At 38.7% G+C, this 23,039-nt stretch overlaps 2 long non-coding RNA genes across 2 annotated transcripts; one reads left to right on the top strand and one right to left on the bottom strand.

Annotated features, from left to right (window-relative positions):
* LOC110393043 lies at nt 2,043-13,575 on the bottom strand. Its single transcript, XR_002434759.1, has 3 exons — nt 13,539-13,575; nt 4,624-4,713; nt 2,043-2,249 (listed from the first exon to the last, which is right to left on the bottom strand). It is a non-coding gene; the product is annotated as an uncharacterized LOC110393043 (long non-coding RNA).
* Nucleotides 13,553-15,734, top strand: LOC110394217. Its single transcript, XR_002435454.1, has 2 exons — nt 13,553-13,755; nt 15,552-15,734. It is a non-coding gene; the product is annotated as an uncharacterized LOC110394217 (long non-coding RNA).

Here is a 23,039-nt window from a genome sequence, read left to right as displayed (position 1 = left end):
GATTCTGAATTCTACAATTCTGTAATAAAATTATATTACATGTCCAAGCTAAAATAAAGCAGACTTTTTCTCCTATTAGGATTTAATGATATTATTATAATTAAGCTTCTCATTAATTTTTTCATGCTTTATATTGAGTTACTGTCCCCTGCAGATTTGAAATGAAATGATCATATAATTACAGTCGTCCATTTTTAAATGAGGATATTTGGAATGTAGGTTTGCACCTAGGGTTTTCTGAAATTATAAATCATGAACAGAATTACAAAATTGCTGGTTTCTGTTGAACCTCCTAATTAGAAAGAACTGAAGAAAGAATGTTACTTAAACTTCATGGATAAAAATGTCTGATGCCCAAGCAGAAATATAATGAGTGAATTTATATACTTATTTATATGTATACATGAATAACACAACTAATACTGATACTTCCTCTATTTAATGTTACAAAAGCTAACTACTCAAAATAATCAAGTATTTGATTCACGTGATATCACAAAATGAAGACATAATATACCTGGAAACTTTCAGTTTTTCGCCTGATCTTTGAATCTTTGTTATTCTGCTGAGAAAGAAATGTGAGAGGAAATAAAAAATAAAAAATGTTTTGAAAGTAGGTTTCTGAAGAAAGAAATTAATACTTGTAAGTAATTGTTATTGAAGTCTCGTAGATTTATTTCTCTGTTGGACAGGCAAATTCAGGTGTGATATCCCTGGAGGTATATACTATCAACTACTCAGAAATGGAAGAAATTGAAAACAAAGTAAATGAACCTCACATTCTTCCTCACTATCTGCCTATTTAGTAATAACAAGAAAAAAATAGAAAAAGTAAACACAGATCCCTAAAAATTGCAGAAAAATGAAGGCAAATGTCAATTCTCAACATTTAAACAATGTCTTTTCATGACATTCTTGAAGAATAAAATAGTCAGTATTGGAAGAAAGTGTTCAAAGCACCATCATAAAGACAATTAACAAAATAGATTGATGTTCCCCAATTGAAAAGTAGATTATAATAAATTCAGAGAGTCCATAATAAATTTCAATCAGTATGTAATTCATTTAGAAACCTATGGCAAGATGATAATTAGTATCAGCTGGAACAGAAAAGGTCTGTAAAGTGGTAGGAATACCAGTCACCACTTTCATTTCTAGTCACCTCTGAAAACATTAGTAGCGTTCATGCATGAAGAAAATTCAAAGAAGACTTTTTCCCTAAGAGACAGATTAAGTCAGCTCAAGTTCATTGCTAAAATGGAAAACAGTGAAAACAGTGAGGAAGTAGGGAATATTCAGGAAAACTTAAAACCACCGTAGAGGAATGAGGACAAAACCTCCATGCACTCTCTGAAAAAAAAAAAAAGAAAATAACATCATTACAGCATAAGAGAAAAAGATACTCTTTGAAAAAGTAGGAGAGTAAATTTCATTAGGTCTTTGAGAAGAAACATATAGCAGATACACAACTTGTAGACACTTACAACTTCACTAAAATGAAAAAAATGCTGACACTGACAACTTCACTAATGAAAAAAATACAAACATTTTAAAGAGGTAATAGATAATATTTCCACAGAAAAAATCTACCAAAACTATCAGGGACATTAATGAAAACCTCTACTAGCTCTCTGCAGCAGCTTAGTTAAAACTGATGCCTCCATTACAGACTCCTTTTCTGAACATACTATGTTCAGGAAAATATAAAAACACTTTAAATTGAAATACAAATTATACAATATATAAATATTGCCTGTCATACTGCAGTATTAGTACAAAAGTAGTTGAGTTAGGAAAAAAGTAAGTAAGCAGTGGTTTTAAACTTGTAACATATCTTCACTCCAGACAGCAAAAACTGTCTTTATAAACATGAAAAAATACTGTGAATTCTTTTTGAGATTTCTCATGGCACCCAGAAAAAGAGACGAAAACCAAAATAAAGGCAATCTTAAGAATTCAAAAGGTCTCAAGTTCATAATTTAAAAAAAAATTCACTGCCATATAAAAAACCACAACCATAAGCATTGATTGTCTAACGAGCATATATTTGACAGAGATATCAAGTCCTGAACAGGCCTTGGAGAAGGCATGGAAAAGAAAGACTAAAGCAATATCAGTTGCTACAGATTCTCATGACTGTGAGGTTATGTATATCTGGGACTTCCCCAGAAGCTGAGTCATGAAAATGGTGGTCATATGTGATAGCCTTTGTTTCTTCTTTCCACTGTAGACTGTAGACTGCAGTACATCTGTAGAGAAGAAAATGTTTGGGCAGAAGCCATTGTGCTGAGTCTGTGCCTCACATCTTCTTGTGGAGAACAGACTGAATCTTTGTTTTTCTTTCATTTCAGTGAGTGATAGGACCAGAGATTTGGAGGTGTATGATGAGATCTGTCTGTGCGTAACAACAAACTATTAAACATATTTCAAGTTCTAAAGCTTAGAAACCTCCATTTAGAAGTAACATGTCAAACATTTTAAAATTCATGCTGACTTTGTAAATGTAGAAACTAAGAAACAGAAAATAAAAATGTCAGAAACTATTTTCCAACTGTCCCTTTTTCATCACAAAGTCCCTTCTTCAGACAGAAGATTTCAGGTCAGCTTTCTATGTCATGCTATCTTTCTTAGTGGGAGGAAAAGGTTATTTCTGTCATTCAATTCTAAATGTGGCAAAATACACAAGGTCCCAAAAGAGAAAAGGATAGTAGAGGTGGGGAATATATGGTTTCTGTTGACATTCTCTGAATACGAGGTAGCTCAGCAAAGACAGATGCTTTTCACTAGGCAGGTCAGCAATACAGCTGCTGTGCTGTACTCTCACTCACTTCACAGGATTTGGTTATTGTTTATTCTGGCTCAGGCAGAACAGATTTAGGCAGCATCAGTAAGTTAGTGTCCTTTAATGCAGCAGGTCTCTAGATTAGATGGCAAACTAAGAATCAGTTGGAGAAGCCACTGAAAAGATTACACGGGAAAGGTATGCAGAAGGCAGTCTTAAATTTCTCCAGCTAGCTCAGAGGTGATGACATTGCTTTAACAGCACAATGAGATTTTTCCCCTTTTGCTGAAAGCATTATTAAATAACAACAACAACAACAAAAAAACAACAACAAAAGCACAAAATCAAAAATGATGATGACATAATGGCCCATTCATCTTACAAGCTATTTTTATGTCCGCTTTTCTGGTCCCACAATATTGCTTTCATGAGAGATAATCTCAACACACCATTAAGATTGCTCTTGAAGTTGTGTTGCTTTTTTTTTTTCTTGGCTATACTAGTCTTCTTGCCTTTTGTTCACACTTACCCTGCAGTTTCATTTGCAATTGAGATAGGACCTCCAAGCACAAGTTATTATAATCTGAGGACAGAAGGAAGCATTTCTGCTGTGTATTAAGCACTCTACTTTTCAAGCAGGTAAATGAAGATGAATTGAGAAACTGTTGTAAAAAGTTGTGTATTGTAATTCCAGCTCTGTGGCATATTGCCAAAGAAAAGGCACTGAGATGGAGATGAAAAGTTGTCAAATCTTATATTATTAGCACTACTTCCATCCCACTAAAGTAAAACAAAAATGGTTTCCAGGGGGAGATACACTTCTTCCTGAGGCTATATATTGACTCTTTCCGATTTAATCCATTTCTTCTCTAGGTTGAATGTAAAGGGTCTATGTATTTGCATATTACAATACATTTTCTCCTTTTTATCTTTTTTTTCTTCTTTTGCTTTTTCCTTTTTTTTTTTTAGTTTTTCTATTTTCTTTTTTTAAAATTATTTTAGGCTTTCATTCTAATGTTTTTTTCAGATACTTATAGCTCAATTTCCAGAAGAATATTATACTTTTTTTTTTAAAAAAGCGGAGGTCTTAAAAAAGAAAAGATTTTTTTTCAACAAAAAGGCTAAAAGATAGTCCAGTCAATAAAAATTGTTTGTGTTTATTCTTAAAATCTTTGCTCTTCTATCTTAATCATATTCAGCATAGTATACAGCTTTTCTCCTACTGGTTTGTAAAGCAGGCTTATAATTAATTTATAAGCAATACTAATTAGTAGAGACAAGTTTGCACTGAAAACCCCATATGATGAAGTTCCCATTTAAAAACCTCCAAGTTCTCCAGGTTTGTCAGGAATTTGCGGCTCTAGCACAGGTTAATTAAAAATCACAGCCCGTTTGAAAAATTAGGGTAAAAATAAAATAGTGACAAATAACTGAAATAATACTGAAAGATAACGAGTCCTCTGATTTCACTCTGATCTGTGAGCACTCCAGCTGCTTCTGAGGTATTGGAAAGAATCTGGAAAATGGTTGGGACCTGTCTCTGCTCCTGCCCACCTTGTTGGAATTATTTTCATCTGCTAACTGTAGCCCATGTCTGGACTGCACCTATCCTGAATGCCAAACTGATTTCTACAATGAAAGCGCCTGGAGGCCAGGAGCCCAACTGTGGATATGTTATGGACCTGCAGATCAAACCTGTGCTATGTACATCCCTTCCCTTGTCTACATGGGGAATGCCATAACCACTGGCACCAACTACAGGTTGCACCTATCAATAAGAGAATTAAAAACTAAGTGTTAAAGAGCTTCTCATCTTGAAGTATACACATCCAAATACTTACGGTAACAGATAAGATGACAATCACCTGTTACATGGCTTTCTCAACAATACTGAAATGGTAGAAGTGTTGAAAGATGAGTTCAACGTAGTACTAAAAAAAATAATAAAAAAATAATGACTGCTAAAAATATGAACAATATGGAGAGGAAGAAATTGCAGCAATAGTGAACAGGGATCCTAAAATAACTGAGGGTGGATGATGTTGTCTCAGCCCAAACAAATTATAGAAACTAGGACTCAAGGTATCCTGTATTCCGAGGGTAGATAATATATGAGGTTTAAGTACTTGTGATTCTGTTTGAAAATGTGGTGTCTTCAGATGACATGTTGTAGTGGAATTATTTTCCTTTATGATAACATTTGCTTTACTTTTTTTCATTTTCATGAACCGATGCTGATGTTCTGACATTATCTACATGGTCTAAGAGGTGGGACTTACAGAAAACACTTGTCAAAACATACAGGAATTGGCAGCTTTATAACATAACTTTAATTTTTACCTAATTTGCTACTATTTCTCATTCATTAGACATTACTAATGCATTAGTGATTTTCAGTGTTCTCAGTCTCACCTGCAGAAATGTAATGTTTATTTGTTATATCTCCCATCTAGCTCCTCAAAAACACCAGCACTACAATTATTCTTTTCATATATCCATTTATTTTTGTCTAATTTGGACAACTACTCATGTATGCCAAAGACAGAGTAGAAATAGAGAGGGGGTAGTGAATGGTAGGAAAGCAGAGCTTCACCATCATACAAAGAAAGAGTAACATGTAGGAGGTAAAGAAGCAAAAAATCAAACCAAATGAAAACAGTATTGACCTCTAATGTATAGTCAAGTGAGAGACAGAAAAGTAAGAGTAGAACAATTATTTTTGCAGTCACATAAAGATGAGGTGAATGTTTAAATTTTCACATAAACCATTGTAAGAGTTTATTACAAGCCACCTGATCAGCAGGAAGAAGTAGATGAGTACTTCTACAGACAGTTAAGAATAGCCTCACAATCACAGGTAACAGTTCTCATGAGGGACTTCAATCATCCTATAATTTGCTGGAAAAGCAACACTGCCAGGCACACACAGTCCAGGAGATTCCTGCGATGTGTGGAAGATAACTTTCTGACACAGGTGTACTGCTGGATCACATTCTTACAAACAAGAAGGACTGGTTGCATGGGGCCAGGCTCTTTTCAGCAGTGCCCAGCAACAGGACAAGGGGCAATGGGCACAAAAACTGGAACACTGGAAGTTCCATACAAAGATGAGAAACAAATCATTTAATTTGAAGGTGACAGAGCACAGGAACAGGCTGCCCAGAGAGGTTGTGGAGTCTCCTTCTCTGGAGATATTCAAAACCCAGCTGGAAGCTTTCATGTGTAACCTGCTCTAGGGAACATGCTTTAGCAGGGAGGTACTCTCCAGATGTACTTTCTAGTAATCTAGGTAATCTCCAGATGTCCCTTTCAACCCCCATGATTCTGTGATTCTGTGATTCTTTCCTTGATATGCAGATGGCAAATTATTCATGAAAACTGGCATTTTTTACCTTACCCGGTTTCCTAAACTAACCACTCAATTTTTAATCTATGAAATTTTTTAATCAATTAATTAAAAAATTGATTAGGTTCTCATCACACTATTTTAAAATGTTCTTAGTCTGACAAGTTGTTCAGCCACCACATACAAATGGTCCTTCTTACAATAAATCACTGGTTTACCCTCTACAATTTTAAAATGAAATAACAGATCTCAAATGCTAAAGTATTTTTCTAACAATTAGGGAAAAATACATTTCCTTCCTACACTTTTCACTATGCTTTAGAGAAGGAGAAATGATGAGACAATGTGAGAAATGTGGGAAGCCGTTCATAGCATGCCTCCCTGAGAATGTCAGAAAAGAATCCTAAACTGAACATCTCTGGATTTGTTGTGGATGCTGTAAAGACTGCTGATTGAGTAAATTTGCCTAGCCACTAGCCAGCGTGCCACTTTAACAGCAAAACTTCCTACAGTTCAATTATACACAATAGCCTTCCGTAATATCATTGAGAAATAAATTACCACTGTTCCTGCAAACAGCTGCTTTTTCTGCAAACCAGTGGAAAGACCCTTTAATGAACATTTATGAGACCATCAGCTGGAGCAATCCCTCTCCCCCAAGCAGTGGAGCTGCTGGAGCAGGCGCCCCAAGAGGCGTTCTACCTGAGTGCACTTTGCCAGATTGATGAGCCTCCTTCCGACAGCTGACTTTTTGTGCAGAGAATTTGTTTGGCATGCGCAAGCTGCTTACATCAATATATTATTAAAAGAGGAGGAGGGAAGGAGGGGCAAACACAAACTTGTAGCTGTATTTACAGCATTTCTAGCTGTGTTTGTGTATAAATACACACATCTTTTAATCTTCCTTTTTTTTTTTTCTTTTTTCTTTTTTATAAAACATACACTGACATCTTTCTACTTCCCAAATATATACCTCTCTACCTATTTCTCCTCCCTGGCTGCCTATCCCTTCACACTCTAAGATACCCTTTTTTCCCCCTAAATTCTCAATGGTCCTTAGTACAAACATGCATAGAAAGGTTACTCAGCGGGTTTGCATAGTAAACACAAATGGATATTGTTCTTGACATCTTGTGAACTTGTCTCTCTCCCTTGTATCTTGAGAGAACACAGGACCTTCTGGGCCTGTACGAGCCTTGCTGCATTTTTAATGATCATCCCTGAAATGCAGGGGAGCAAGATGTTGTCACCTCGGCATATTTTATCCCTGATCAAACATTAGTTGGCAGCTGTTCTAAACTTGTATCACTGTCGCATCTATGCCGGCTGCTGGCTTGGTGGCAAGAGAACAAAATCTCACCGAGCTTCTTTTTCGCATCTCTCTCCTGCTCTTATCTCCACCTTGGAGTCCTTCTTTCCTCTTTTGCAACATGAAATCTTTTCCAGCAAACTTCAGTACACAGTGGAGAATGTTAGCACTGAGTTAATTTGCCCTATAAAGTGTTCTTTATCAAAATCAAGGTAAATATGTCACGCCCTTAAAATATTTATAAGCACTAAATGTAACTTCATATACACAGATAACAGCAGACATGAAGGCACGTTCTCTGTGTTTCATATGGAGCTGTTCTTCCTGACTGGTCTGTCTGTTTTATATGCTATTACTTTTGCTCTGTGTTTTAAGGAGTTTTAAAAGCATAATAGTTATTTCTAAGAATGTGTCCCCACTGCTAAGAACCCACCAATACACATAATTCTGGTAAGTGTTTACAATCTTCCATCAAGTAAGTACTGATAAGCCACCACAACTGAAGACTTACTTGAAGTTATTTTGATCATTCTGAAAAGGTGTGATTTCTGTTTTTTCAGTGATTTTTTTTATGATTTGAGGATCTTCTTTCTTAATATTTGTACATCATTCAAGAATTCTGCCCTTGCAGAAAGAAGATGAATGATGTCTTTAATGCTATGTTTCAGGACAGTTTAAGAAATATGATTTATGAAAGCAATCTTTAGTCCTCTTGTAACTATTCTAGATTAGAAAAGGAAGTATAAAAACTTAGAAAATCCATTTAATACATCTAGTATTCACAAGGCATTATATGCAGTTTATTATATGCATACAATGCAGCTTCGACATTTGAAGCCCCTGTGCCACATAATTACATATTTTTTCCTGATCCCAAACAAGCAACACTTATTCTACTGTCAGAGACCTTGTTTCAGTATCGTCTTTGTAAATGCACAAATGACTTCTGAGTATTACATCTACAGTATCTACAAGTCAGTAGACTGATAATTACAATTTATTAATTGTCTGCTTTAATAAATTATGTGTAACTATTTTTGTAAGTGCCCACTGGACATAAGGGCAGATTTTTATGCAAGAATATTCAAAACAAGATAAGATGGCCAGAGACACCATGAAGACCTTGACATGACTGTCGTCTTCTTCCTAACACTGTTAAGATGTAGAAAAAGCATTCAGAAAGCCAATGAAATGTTAAGCAAGTTTAGAAATCCAGGGAGGATATGCTGAGATTATGAATTGCTTTGGTCAAAACTTAGATCATCTTGAGTACTATGTTCTTTTCTCCTTACTGCATTGGGGGATGGTGGTGAGAAGACTTTGCAGTACTTGAAAAGGTAAAGAAGGGCAACAAGGCTAATCCAGGATTAAAGAAAATGAGCTTTCAGGACAGTCAGAGATATCTTTAAACCATATGGCCCAGAGGGAAGATATTTAAAATGGGAATCCCTTGAACAAGTACACACTGCCAACTGAGGTTATTTTTTTTCTGGATTTGTACACAAGCAAGATATATATAAATGCAAATAGGAAAAATGTAGTTAAGAGGATCACAAAAATGTAGTGTGCCTGGGATCACAAATGTTTTACTATAAAATAAACTGAAGTACAGAGCTCAAAATAGGTCTTTGTTAAAGAAAGACAGAGCAGAGTCATAAAATTTTGACAACCCACTAACTTCCCCTGCAGCTCTCTTCTCAAATACTGTGAAATCATCACAATTTCTTTTAAAAGATAGTTTTAGATTTTTTGTTGTGAGACTGTTGAGTTAAAAACAAGGTAGTTTTTACTGAAAAGAATGCTTCTATAATTCAATTTCAAGTAATGTTTAACTTAGCTGAATTAGTAAGTGCATCATGAAAACATTTTTTCTCAAATGTATCTTCATTTTCTAACTAGCATTTTCTGTTTTGCCCATACTGTTTCATTTATTCTCTATTCTCACTAGAATAAGTAGACCTTGCATTAATGTTTTTTTTTCCCTAGCTCTCAAAGTAGATAGTGCCAGAGAAATGCCACTGAAAATTCTGAGTTTACAGCCATGAAAGTCCTTTTCAGGGAAAGGGAATAAGCGTAAGAGGAGACTATGGGCAGACCTCCTCTCACATATTATATGATCACTTGCAGTAGAGCAGCAATGAGAAAAAGAAGCCTTCCCTACATAGCGCTTGGGAATAAAGAAAGTCTAAGATGAGACAGCAGACTATTTTGTCATAGAATTTCTATATAAAGTGAAGTCATGTGAATCTGAACAGTTAACAGACAGATTAGAGACCCAGTTATCTGTGATACTGTATATGAACACCAGCACAGTTATTATGAAAGAGGCAGCCTGTGCCCTAGCAGATCTGCCAAGAGCCCAGCAGAATGGGCCTGTGACACAAAGTTCTTTTGCACTGATAGTAATGATGGTGATAAGTAAATGAGCTTTTCAAAAGCTCTTCAAAAGATGTGTTTCCCTTTGACTGAGACTGGCTACAGTGCAAGCATATCACAAAGACGGTTTGAATTGGATGACGTTACAGCCCGATTCAGTCAAGTCTCATGCCTGCTCATCCATTTGACTCCTCAGAAGCCTGAGTAGCAGTCTGATGGGCATCTATAGACAAAATTCCCAGTCTTCAGCTCCTGCACTATTTGGCAAACTGTTTCATGTCATGATCCTCAAAGACTTTCAGGACTGCCATGCAGGTTGTACTGGGACTCCTGGCAGTCTTTCACTGTTCTTAGTCACTAATATCTTTCCAAAACACAGAAAACAATTGCAAATTGATCCAGATTTCAAAAGATGGCTCTTCATAAGAGCAGTGCTGAAAGTCCATTAAGATACTAGAACAAGTTTTATGTAAAACAGGCTAAAAAAAAAAATTGGGGGGAAAGAAAGCTTTGTTTCAAAACTTTAATGTTTTGTCACAATTAGAGGATTGAGGGCTACTAATATATATTTAAATGAGGTTGGAAATTCAGATTGAAATAGAAATGTAAGGGATAAACAAAATTAAAAACCTTTTAGTCATTTTTGGTCACAATTTAAGTGACTTCATGAAGATTATGAGGTATTTAGACAAGTAATTGTTACAAGTTACATGTAGTCATAGTACTGTATGCATCTTCTACTGTATGCATCTTGCGGGAGATTGACTGGTGGAGTGACTTGCTGGCGTGCTGGAGGGAAGGGTGCCAGGGAGATATCCCCAGAAAAATGGTGGACCCCCTGCCCTGTCACAGTCGGACAGACCTGACAGAAGAGTAGGGTAGGAAGACAGTTCCACTTCGGCATCATGGACGCATCCCCTACCTGCCTACCCCGCTTCCCCAGGTCCCCCTAAGCAATAGGTTTGGGGCACTGGAAATTGAAGGAGAGGTCAGTGGGGAGGTGAGGGAGGATCTGCCTAGGAGGGGGCCTAGGGTGAGGCTGCTGTCCCCACACCTTGAGACTGCCTCTGCCAGGAAAGAAAGAAGGGTAATTTTGGAAGGCGATTCCCTCCTCAGGGGAATGGAGGGCCCCGTATACAGACCTAACCCGATACACAGGGAGGTGTGCTGCCTCCTTGGAGCACAGGTCAGGGACATCATCAGAAAACTCATGGGTCTGGTTCACTCCTCTGATTACTACCCATTATTGATAGTTCAGGCAGGCAGTGATGAAATCGCTCAGGGAAGCCTGTGAGCTATCAAAAGAGATTTCAGGGCTTCAGAGCAGTAGGTTGAGGGAGTAGGAGCACAAGTGGTATTTTCCTCTCTCCCTTCTGGGCCAGTGAGGGATACAGAGTGGTCTAGGAAAACTCAGGATTTGAATAAGTGACTGAAAGGCTGGTGCTGCTGCAGGAACTTCGGGTTCTTTGACCATGGGGCAGTTTACTCAGTGCCTGGCCTGATGGCTGTGCATGGGCCTCGCCTATCTCCACAGGGAAAGCAGATCCTAGCCCAGGAGCTGGCAGGGCTAGCTGAGAGAGCTTTTAACTAGGTATGAAGGGGGAAGGGGATAAAATGACGCTCACTGGAGTGGACCAAAGAGTTCAGAGATTTTAACTAGATTTGATGAGGGAAGTGGGTGGAGGTCAGTGGGACAGAGAAGGGCTTGGGGACGTTGTCGTCATATGAGATTGCAGGAAAAAACCTCTGGATTGTTCTGTAGGGTCTTGTGAGGACTGAGGACTGCTCGGAGGAGGTACCATTGTGAACTCCCCACCTGAGATCTTCTTGCATCCCTTTAGGGATACCTGCACCTGCTGCTTCCCTAAAGTGTCTGTATACTAATGCACACAGCATGTGAAATAAACAGGAAGAGTTAGAGATCTGCGTGCAGTCGCAAGGCCACAATCTCATTGCAATCACGGAGACACGGTGGGACAGCTCACATGACAGGAAAGCTGTCATGGATGGCTACGTGCTTTTTCAGAAAGACAGGCTGGCAAGACGGGGTGGTAGAGTTGCTCTTCATGTGAAAGAGCAGCCAGAATGTATCTGACTCCACCTGGGGGAGGGAGATGTACCAGTGGAGAGCTTGTGGGTGAGAATTAAGGGGAAGGTTAGCAAGGGTGACACTGTTGTGGGTGTGTATTACAGGCCCCCTGATCAGGAGGAGAAAGTTGATGAGGCCTTCTACAAGCAGCTGGAAGTAGCCTCGTGATCACAGGCACTGGTCCTTATGAGGGACTTCAATCATCCAGATATTTGTTGGGTAAGCAACATGGCCAGACATGCCCACTCCAGACAGTTCCTGCAATGTGTTAAAGATAACTTTCTGGCGCAGGTGGTGGAGGAACTGATGAGGGGTGCGGTGCCGCTGGACCTTGTTCTTACTAATAAGGATGGGCTTGTTAGGGAAGTGAAGGTCGGGGGCAGCTTGAGGTGTAGAGATCACAAGATGGTGGAGTTTGAGATTTTGAGTGGAAGAAGCAAATCAAAAAGTAGGATTGCTACCCTAGCCTTTAGGATAAAGCCAACCTGGAATTGAATCTGGCAAAAGAGATAAAGGATAATAAGAAAGACTTTTTTAAGTGTGTCAACAGTAAAAGGAAGACTAGGGAAAATGTGGGTCCCCTACTAAATGAGGGGGGGTGTTCTGGTAATGACACCTTGCTTGCTTGCCTTCACTGCAAAGACTCCCCCTTGGGAATCCTGGACCCTGGAGGTAAGCGGGAGAGTCTGGGGAATGGAAGGCTCCCCTTTGGTGAGAGAGGAGATGGTCCAAGAGCGTCTAGGCAACATCAGTGTGCATAAATCCATGGGCCCCGATGGGATGCATCTACATGTGCTGAGGGAGCTAACAGACGTGATTGCTGAATCACTGTCTATCATCTTTGAGAGTTCTTGGAGAATGGGAGAGGTGCTTGAAGACTGGGGGATAGCCAATGTCGCTGGGCTTCAAGAAGGGCAAGAAGGAGGATCTGGGAAACTACAGGCCAGTCAGCCTCACCTCTGTCCCTGGAAAGGTGATAGAACAGTTTGTTCTTGATGCCATCTCCAGGCAATTGGAAGAATCATAGAATCATAGAATCATAGAATTAGCTAGGTTGGAAAAGACCTACAAGATCACCTAGTCCAACCATCCACCTACCACCAATAACCCCACTAAACCATGTCTCTCAACACTATATCTAAATGTTTCTTGAACACCTTCAGGGACGGTGACTCCACCATCTCCCTGGGCAGCCCGTTCCAGCACCTGACCACTCTTTCAGAAAAGTAGTATTTCCTAATGTCCAGCCTAAATCTCCCCTGGCGCAACTTGAGGCCATTCCCCCTTGTCCTGTCACCAGTTACAAGAGAGAAGAGGCCGACCCCCAGCTCACTAGAACCTCCCTTCAGGTAGTTATAGAGAACAATAAGGTCTCCCCTGAGCCTCCTCTTCTCCAGACTGAACAATCCCAGCTCCCTCAGCTGCTCCTCATAAGGCCTGTGCTCCAGACCCCTCACCGGCTTCGTCACCCTCCTCTGAACATGCTCCAGAGCCTCAATGTCTTTTTTGCAGTGAGGGGCCCAAAACTGGACACAGTACTCGAGGTGGGGCCTCACTAGGGCTGAGTACAGAGGGAGAATGACTTCCCTACTCCTACTGGCAACACTATTTCTGATACAAATAGTTCTTCTCTTACTGAAGAGAAGAAGGTTATCAGGAGTAGTCAGCATGGGTTCACCAGGGGGAGGTTGTGCTCAACCAGCCTGGTAGCCTTCTATGATGTCATCACTGGCTGGGTGGATGGGGGGTGAGCAGTGGATGTAGTCTACGTTGATTTCAGCAAGACGTTTGACACTGTCTCCTGCAACATCCTTATAACAAAGCTGAGGAAGTGTGGAAGAGATGAGTGGACGGTGAGATGGGTTGAGAACTGGTTGTCTGGCAGAGCTCAGAGGGTTGTGACTGGCGATGCAAAGTACAGTTGGAGGTGTTCCTCAGGGGTTGGTGCTGGATCTGGTCTTGTTCAACATCTTCATCAGTGACACTGATGAGGGAATAGTGTCCATCCTCAGCAAGTTTGCTGATGATGCAAAGCTGGGAGGAATGGCTGACTTGCCAGAAAGCTGTGCTGCCATTCAGCAAGACCTGGACAGGCTGGAGAGTTGGGCAGAGAGGAACCAGATGAGGTTTAAGAAGAGCAAGTGTAGAGTCTTGCACCTAGGGAGGAATAACTGCATGCATCAGTACAGGTTGGGGGATGACCTGCTGGAGAGGAGCTTTGCAGAGAGGGACCTGGGGGTCCTGATGGACAACAGGTTGGCCATGAGCCAGCAGTGTGCCCTCTTGGCTAGGAAGGCCAATGGCATCCTGGGGTGCATTAAAAAGTGCATGGCCAGCAGGTCAAGAAAGGTGATCCTCCCCCTCTACTGTGCCCCAGTCAGGCCTCGTCTGAAGTATTGTGTCCAGTTCTGGGCTCCCTGGTACAAAAAAAGACAGGGATCTCCTGGAGAGAGTCCAGCAGAGGGCCACAAAGATGATAAAGGGCCTGAAGTGACCTGGGTCTGTTCAGCCTTGAGAAAAGAAGACTCACAGGGGATCTGATTAATGTTTATAAATATCTAAGGTGCAGGAGGCAAAGGGATGAGGCCAGACTCTTTTCAACAGTGTATGGCAATAGGACAAGGGGACATGGCCACAAGCTGAACCTTAGGAAGTTCTGCACAAATGTGCATAAGAACTTCTTCACAGTAAGGGTGAGGAAGCACTGGAACAGGCTGCCCACAGAGGTTGTGGAGTTTCCTTCTCTGGAAACATTCAAGACCTGCCTGGATGCCTACGTGTGCAACCTGGTCTAGGGAGCCTGCTTTGGCAGGGGGGTTGGACTCAGTGATCTCTAGAGGTTCCTTCCAGCCTCTACAGTTCTCTGATTCTGTGATTCAGCTAGCTAATATCCCATGAATGAACAAACCACTGGTTTTCTCAATCAATTTCTGGTTGAGAAGGCAAATATGTTCAACACTTTTCCTACAAGGCTTTGGTAGTGCTGGGGATCATACAAGCTCTGTACATGATGGCTTGCCAGAGCAGGGAATGAGGTTCAGCATCTGAGAACTGTCTTCCTCAGTTGTGTCCTGTATGTCAACAAATTCCACAATCCTTTACAATCACACAGGTTCTTGTTCTGAGAAGACAAGGATGTGTTTCAGATAATTTTGTCACCTCTTTTACAAGGAAGATGAAGGCAGACTAAAAACAAAACGGGCATAGGTTTTTGTAAACACTTCCAGTGTACAATCACTTGATTAAGAAAATGATTACCTTCCTGTTTCTTCATATCTTCAAATCAAAGCTAACTATTTTTCAGAAAATTATGATCTCATTATGGAACACCTCTGTCAGATATTCTGCCCTACAATGTAAGAAGATCAGACTAGAAAAATAGTGTCTGTGACTTCAAAATCGTGTAGTTTGTAAAGAATCAAGAGAAGGTAATTACGGGGGTTTTGGATGTTAGAAAGTTACGCTGTATAGTCAGAGAGGAGTCCAATCCCACTAGTCACTGCAGGAAAATAAATTTGGCATTCACAGTGTACGAAGAAAGCCTGCCTCATCCCCGGTTTACTGCTGAGGAGGCTGAGCAGGAGTCAGGGGAGACTATCTCTTTACAATGACATGATGCTGACTCTGATAATTTGATGGCTACTCCCAGGTCTAGGAATAATGGCAGCTGATCCAGATACATCATAAAATGTGCAATACATAACACAAAAAATCAAGATAAAAGCTTTCTCCAGTGGACAAAATTCTCAGGCTATCACTACCCTGGTGTCAGGTTAAAGTGTGTGTCAAACATGAAACATTGTTCAACATAGCACACTGCAACTGATCAGAGGTAAGTGTTTATTGTAGGCTTTCCTTTCCTTTTTTTTTTCCACAACTGACTCTTCAATAGAAAAGCTCAGATAATTTTTTCCATCCTGCCCTGTTCAAATTCTAGACCACACCACAAACTTTCCATCTTATTGTCTTAATCAAATAGGCTGCTTACATATGCCCACTCTTGGTTGGTTTTTGGATCTTTTCTCTAAAATGACACAGCTTCAACAAAGGTAGGATGTCTGCCCATTGCACCTACCTCTTCTCTCCCTCTCCTCAGGAGCTGAAACCTTTAGCAGTGAGACCTGTGGAAAATGGAGTGGAAATTTGCTCTTTTGCTACGTGAGATCTTAGTCATCAGTCTCTTATAGGCTTCTCCCCAAGCTATAGTTGTCCATTACAAGTCCATTACTGTCACATCATGTAAACAGTCTAGTCCTTTCAGTATGATCATATAGAGATCTTTGAGGTGATAAACTGTCAGAACACAAGTACCAGGTGAGATAATGAAAAAATAGAGCCCTTAGATAAGTCTCAGTTGAAACTTTCATCCAGGGGGTAAGAGATGTAGACTGGAATCACAGAATCACAGAACCCTCCTTGATCCTTAAGAGGGCAGTGATTTTATTTCAGATAGAGCTCTCTTTGCAGCATTGTGCCCTGTGATACACTGCCTCACTGTACCTTCTCAATTTCCCCTTTATACCTAAATATTCAGTGGAAGAGAGGAAGATTGAAAACAACACTAGATTCCCGATAGTGCAACACTTGCCCTGGATCTGCTGAGGTTTCATGGGGTTTAAGTTTCAGCTTTTGCGGCTGCTGAGCGTGGGTCACTGTTCTTCCACTTTACTAGCACTGAATCCACTTCCTTACAGATCTCTACCCACACTTTGTACAGAAAAATAATGTATTTGCTTGTGAACCACACACTATTAGGCGGCAGGACGCACAAGAATTAGAGATTGTACTGCTTCCATCTACCTGGTTTGTACCTTACATTGCACACTGAAATGGTCTCTAGTAATGAGGTCCTTGTTAATGTGGGATATATCTTATTTTTTGTTAATTTATGTCAGCACTGTGTGTTTATAAAAAATGCAAGAACACTTCCCTTTGGGTTTTCTACCAGAATTTTTTAGTCTTTCCTCAATTTGCGGGATTAATTACTGTTAATGGGATTAATTTGCTCCATATATCATTGCTCTTCCTTCATTGTTTTGGCCTTAATCTATAGGTAGAGAGTGCATTTAAGGCAGAAATAATCATTTACTGTAATCTTTATCAGAATAGTCGATTTGATTTGACATGATGCACAGTGGAACTCAGAAGGAAGAATTTTCTGTCCTTTCCTTTAAAAGCCATAAGAATATTAATTTCTATTCTTACTCTCTCCCTTTTTTTTTTTTTTTTTTTTTTTTTTTTTTTTTTAAGGGTTGGGGGGAAAGGATCTTATGCATAATTTAATTGCTTTGTCTTTCTCCCTCAGGTCAGTATATTATATTATATTGAAAAGTAATTATGCAGCGAAAGTAAAATGTCAAACTGCAGATGTCTGGTAACAAGTAGTACAGATGTGAATGATTCTATTATGTGCCATCTTGCAGACATCTTTATACCTTTCCTCTGAAGCTTCACCCTATGCACATATATGTTTGAGTATTTACACGCTCTGGATGAGATTTGCTTTTTTTCCCCCCTTCGCAGCATCTAGATCCCAAGCTGGGTTGCCTTGTTGGCAATGATTGATTTCCCAATATCTAATTAAACCTGATCCAATCACTTATTATGCAGAGTGGAACAAACAAACTGAAGTCGACTGTCAGGCTCATGATTGATGATACTGCCAATCCAGCTTTTGTTGCGTCTAATGTCCTGACGCTTGTTACAACCAGCCAAAGCTGCGCTGGACAAAGCGTTCTGTCACTCTTCACACAAATTCACTCCCCTCCCCCTGACGCTCTCCTCTCTCCCCTTTTTTTTTTTTTTTTTTTTAAGAAAAAAAAATTATTGAGAACAGCAGAGGTTCTGTTTGGGTTAGTGTGTACAATGAGATCAAAGTCCCCTAGAGATCCAGAGTCCTTGAGTGGCAAGGAGTGGAAGAAAAGGAGTATATGTGTGTGGAAGGGGGGCTGGCAGGAGGTGCACTTGGTATGGTAATGAACCTACCTTGGGGAGAGTGACAGATATGACATTAAAGCAAACCTAGCAGGGTAATAATTTCTTTTCTATTGTCTGCCAGGGAGGATTCTCTTCGCAGCTCTCATTTATAAATTTTTTAGTTTTAATGTTTTAATTATTTAAAATGCAAATAGGTTCCTGAAGAAAGAAGCAGAAAATACAAATTCCCTAAATAAATTCAACTTCTGAAGTTACATTCACGCATTGCAAAACCTTTTTCTTCTGACTAGTATTTAACTTAGACTAGGTAAGTTTTGAGGGGTTTTTTTTTTTTTTTTGTAAGTCAATAAATAGTCAAAGTTTTTTATAGTTTTTCAGATTTGCACTTTCACTAGTTAAGCTTGAGGGGTTTTTTTTGTTTGTTTATTCAATGGATTAATTTTGAGAATAAGTGAAATAAAAGATTAGACACCCTTGAATTTCAAAGAACAAGACAGAAAAGTGCAAAGAGATTATTATGCTATGGTTTATTTTCTGATGCTGTATGTGTTGCAGATGCTCAGATTGTACTTATGTATATGAGAAATTCATGAGCGGTGATTCACATCCCTTCAAAAGTTTGAAATATCTATTTAATTTATCCATCCTGATATAAACTATTCATAATGAACATGGGCAAGCCTTTACCTGTGTGTGCACATGTGCTTGATTACCATGTGAAAACTGGAAGAATTACTGAATACATTTTTCAGAACCTTATCCAATCAATCGTATACTTACAATTCTATCACCTGCTTCATAATCTTCCTTATAATTCTAAGATTTCTTACTTCATGCAGTTTCAAAGAGCTGACATTGAAAACAAAACAAAACTAAACATGGTCCAGTAAGATTTTAAAAGATTTCACACTGAAACTAGAACTTCCTTTCAACAGCCACCTTTCTGGATTAAAAAGGCCAAAAATATTAATGTTGGAGGCAATACATCCCTGAAGTTTATTTACTTATTTCCCCTCACAGACCAAATGCAAGAACTCTGCACATTTGAGCACAAGCAGTGAAAGTGTCTAGGTCAATACATTTCAGTTCAATACTTTTTCATATCTAGACAAGATTACTAGTTTATTTATGGATATGTCTTAAATGTTTTGCCCCTTCATTGTATCCCTTAGATTTAAATGGTGCATCACCTGCATGGAAAAGTGCGTTCATGAAATAACCCCAACATCTCTGAGGAAAACTCTTAAATCATACCAAAATCAAAAATGTGAATATAGAAATTAGATTATAGAAACTGTTTTATTACTAGCAGTCTATGATGGCATGTAATAATATTAGTGGTATACAGCTGTTTTCCAAACATGTCAAACTAGCCAAAAAATGACATATTTTAGAGAAACACCCACAGGAGTTCCTGAATGTACCTACATTTTTGTGACAGGAAAATCTAATGAAATATGTTAGCATTTAAGCAATATAATTGTAAAAAATGTAACACAAACATATATCTTAAAAGAAGTAAAACAGGAAGGTAAAATACAGCCCTTATAATAAGCAAAGGAAGACAATATTTGAAGTAAATTACATTATGGAAAAGATCAAGATATGAAAAAATGTTTTGGATGGTATTGAGCTACAGTGAAAACAACCCTGTGAATGTCCAGTGCTGTATGCTGATTGGTACCCTCCATCCTAGTGCTCACTACTGTCTTGCTGGGAGTCCTGCAAGACTAACTGCATTGCATTGATAGACTTGGAGGAAGGAGGAGAAGTATCTGTTAAATAAACAATTTGTTTCTAGAATGTTGGTCTCCTAATTCAATTCTTGCATAAATAGAAGAAGAAAAAAACATCTAGTTTTCTTTCACATGTCATGACTTCAACCTACACAGAAGTATTACTGAGATAAGCTGAGGGCCAGACTGAAAAAAGAAATGTGCAGCTGTGTAAAGACAGTAGAATAATTTATCCTAACATCTAGATATTTGGATGAAAATCTCATCATGCACAAAGCACCTGGTGAATACGGAAATGATGTTTACCTAATTCACACTAAGACATATAGCCAGAAACTTTGATGAGGCTAGTTGAATTATCTTGGCAAAAACAACAAGAGAAACAATCTTCAGGCATTTAGACTTAATCTGTTGTAGCGCTAGAGCTGACACAGTCTGTAGAGAATGCTGAAACCTAGTTTATTTGATTCCAATTTTTGGCCTGACTCTAGCTGCCCATCCTGTTCTGTAATAAGCTAATAACCATTATAGCAGTCTACATGGAACTGAAATTACAGTGGAGTAAATAGGAAAAGACTCAAGACCTAAATATTTTAGCTAAGCTGACATAAGTGGAGTTAAGAAAAAAAGGGAAAAAGGAAAAAAAAAATCCAAGGAAACAAAATAAGTTTCTCATAGCATTAAAAATAAATGTTTTACACCAGGGCAATAGGAGGCTAACATTACCAAAGCAAGCTAAATTTAGCCTTCAAAAGGTTATCTTGGGCAAGCACTTACGGTGCATTTCTCTAAATTTTCACTTCAATTAATCTCTAGAAATTCAGTGTCTGATCCCAGTGACAGTAGCCTCTGGCTTCTTTAGAGCGACTGCTGAGGAAAAATTATCTGACACATATCAAACAAGCAAGAAATGACACTGGACAACATTAATCAAAACTTTCTCATTTCCTGAAGAATTAAGCATTAAATAATTAATTCCAGCACTACAGGCAGCTGTAAAAGAGGCCTCGTGCCTCCCCGCTGGTAAGAATTTGTCCTTGTCTAAAAGACTAGATTGATATATTTATTATTTATCAGATTAATCATGGCCAAGAACATTATAGATTGGCAGCCAAGCCCAGCCAGTTATATTGTAGTGGCCTGTTATTGGAGCTTGGAAAGGACTTGGTAAATCAGCAACATGCAAAAAGGGAAAGCATAGAACAGTTTGCCCTCAAGCCCTATTAAAAGAAAAAGAAAAGGAAAAAATGGAAAAATATCTCAAATGCTTTTTTTTAAATGCTTATTAAAAAAAAAAGTGTACAAAGAAGATGTCATTGATTCAGCACCTCAGTGGAGTCTGCTGGATCCTGGGGTCATTTTTATTTCTGTTTGCTAAGTACTGAAGGAGGCCCTTAGGATGTGGGTCAGAATATCAACTATTCTACATGAAGCCACAATCATTAGTTTTAAAACAGAGTTTCAGGGGCAGACAGATGTAAATCAATTTAACCAGCACGTACAAGAAAAACCACTTCCAACCCTTCATTTTATTTGTGTGTATCCAAGTCCTGTAGCTGTGAGACTGATTCATGCTTCAGCTTTTCTTTCATTTTTGCTAGTTGGTCTTGGTACCCAATAGCAGCATAACTAGGATGTTATGTCCTGGGGGATTAGCATGCCAAGTTTCTGCACATTAATAGATGTTAGACAAAGATAAACTTTATATAATTTTAACACCTATTTTTTGTTTTTTTTTCCCCTTCACATTTTTCTCCCTACTGTTTCCATTCTGTCACTTCAAATAGTATTATATGGAATTTTATTTTTGCATCTTGATTTCTCACTTCTTTTTGATATATAAGCACACACAGTTAAAAGAATCACAGAATTCACAATTTAAGAGTTGTTCCAAACAACAGCATTTTCTCTACATCTTTTTATTTGTTTCTAGAGTGGGAAAAAGAAAAGTGAGATTTCTCATGTTTCACAAGTTTGTTGGTGTGTTGTTTCCCCACTTTGTTACTTTCATATCACCTATGTGTTATCCGGCAACAACAGAAAAGAAGTAGAGTTGTTATATGCTTGATGTGTGAAAAGCAATGAAATATTTGTCAAGGAGAGGCCTCCTTCTAGTCTACAGGAGAAAATGTGAGGATGGCTGGACACAATGAGCATTTTGTTTTGAAAAGATAAGAAAAATTGGAATGGCACTAAAATCTGACCCTAAAAAAAGCAGAAAGAAGAGTAAATCCCAGTCATGCTCCTTTGATAAGATAGATAATGGAATGTTTGATAAACATGATGATAAGATCATAAACATGTCCACATTAGGTCATGGGAAAAACACATCCAGCTCAGCCATCTCCAACAAAATCAAACTGCAGATGTCTCAGTAAGATTAGAAGTCCAAAATAAAAGAAAAACCTCCTGGCATTCCTTCTCAATCTCTATCTTTTGTGGAAACAGGAGGTCTCCAATGTCTAGAGAGCAATGGGTTGCCAGTGGTCTTGATATCTGGAGGTCAAAGGTGTCCTAAGCTGGAAAGAGGAGTCTTGTATATACATCTTGATGGATTTTCTTCCATAGGCTTTTCTGCCTGCTTCCTGATTTTGTATGTGAATATCATCAATAGTGTCCTGTGGCACTCTTCCACATTTAAATATGTATTGCAAAAGAAATACCTTGTCTTAAACCAGTAACCTGCTCATTTTGTTGCATGCCCTCCCAGTCGTCAAAAGGAAAGTGTGAACATTTTCCTCTTCGCATTTTCCACTTCATTTTTGAGATTACCATCGCTGAGCATACTGACTCCATGCTCTGCTCTCAATATTGTTTCTTCCCTTTTCACCATTATATATAATGGTGGCTCTGGGCAGCTGGGTCTAGTGGTTAGCAACCCTGCCCAGAGCAGGGGGGTTGAAACTACATGATCTTCAACCCAGGCCATTCTATGATTCTATGATTCTATGATAATTTTCTGCTTTGGAGCACAACAGAGCCAGATAATTCCTGCAGCAGTTATGTACATGCCCATCTTTCTGGGAAGTGGTACTAAAATATTTTATTTCAGTGTAGAAAAAGGACATCTTTTTCTTATCAGATACTTGTGCAGTATGCTTAGAGTAACATGGAAGAAAATGTAGAAGAGAAAAAGATGTTTCTCTACATGAATCTTTCTGTCTTTCCAAGCCCTCTGCAAATTAGTTTGTAAGAATGAACTCATGAAGGTTCAACACAGGCCAAAGAAAGAAAAAACACCTCTATGTTTACCAGTTCTTGTGGTTTTATCCCATATCTCATATTAAATATTCTGTAGTTTTGGATACTGTAGAGGATATATGCTGGTTATGATGAGACAAATCACAGCTTTTGTGTAGGAAAAAAACAGCAACAAAACAAACACACAAAAATCTGAAGGAAAGATAAGTTTTTAAAAGTTCAAAGTCCCCAGCACCCATAAAACAGAAAAAAAAAATTAAAAA

This window comes from Numida meleagris, chromosome 2, assembly GCF_002078875.1.
Source record: "Numida meleagris isolate 19003 breed g44 Domestic line chromosome 2, NumMel1.0, whole genome shotgun sequence".
Lineage (NCBI taxonomy): Eukaryota > Metazoa > Chordata > Aves > Galliformes > Numididae > Numida > Numida meleagris.
Note: the sequence above shows the minus strand (reverse complement) of the source record. Positions and strands in the feature narration are given on the sequence as shown.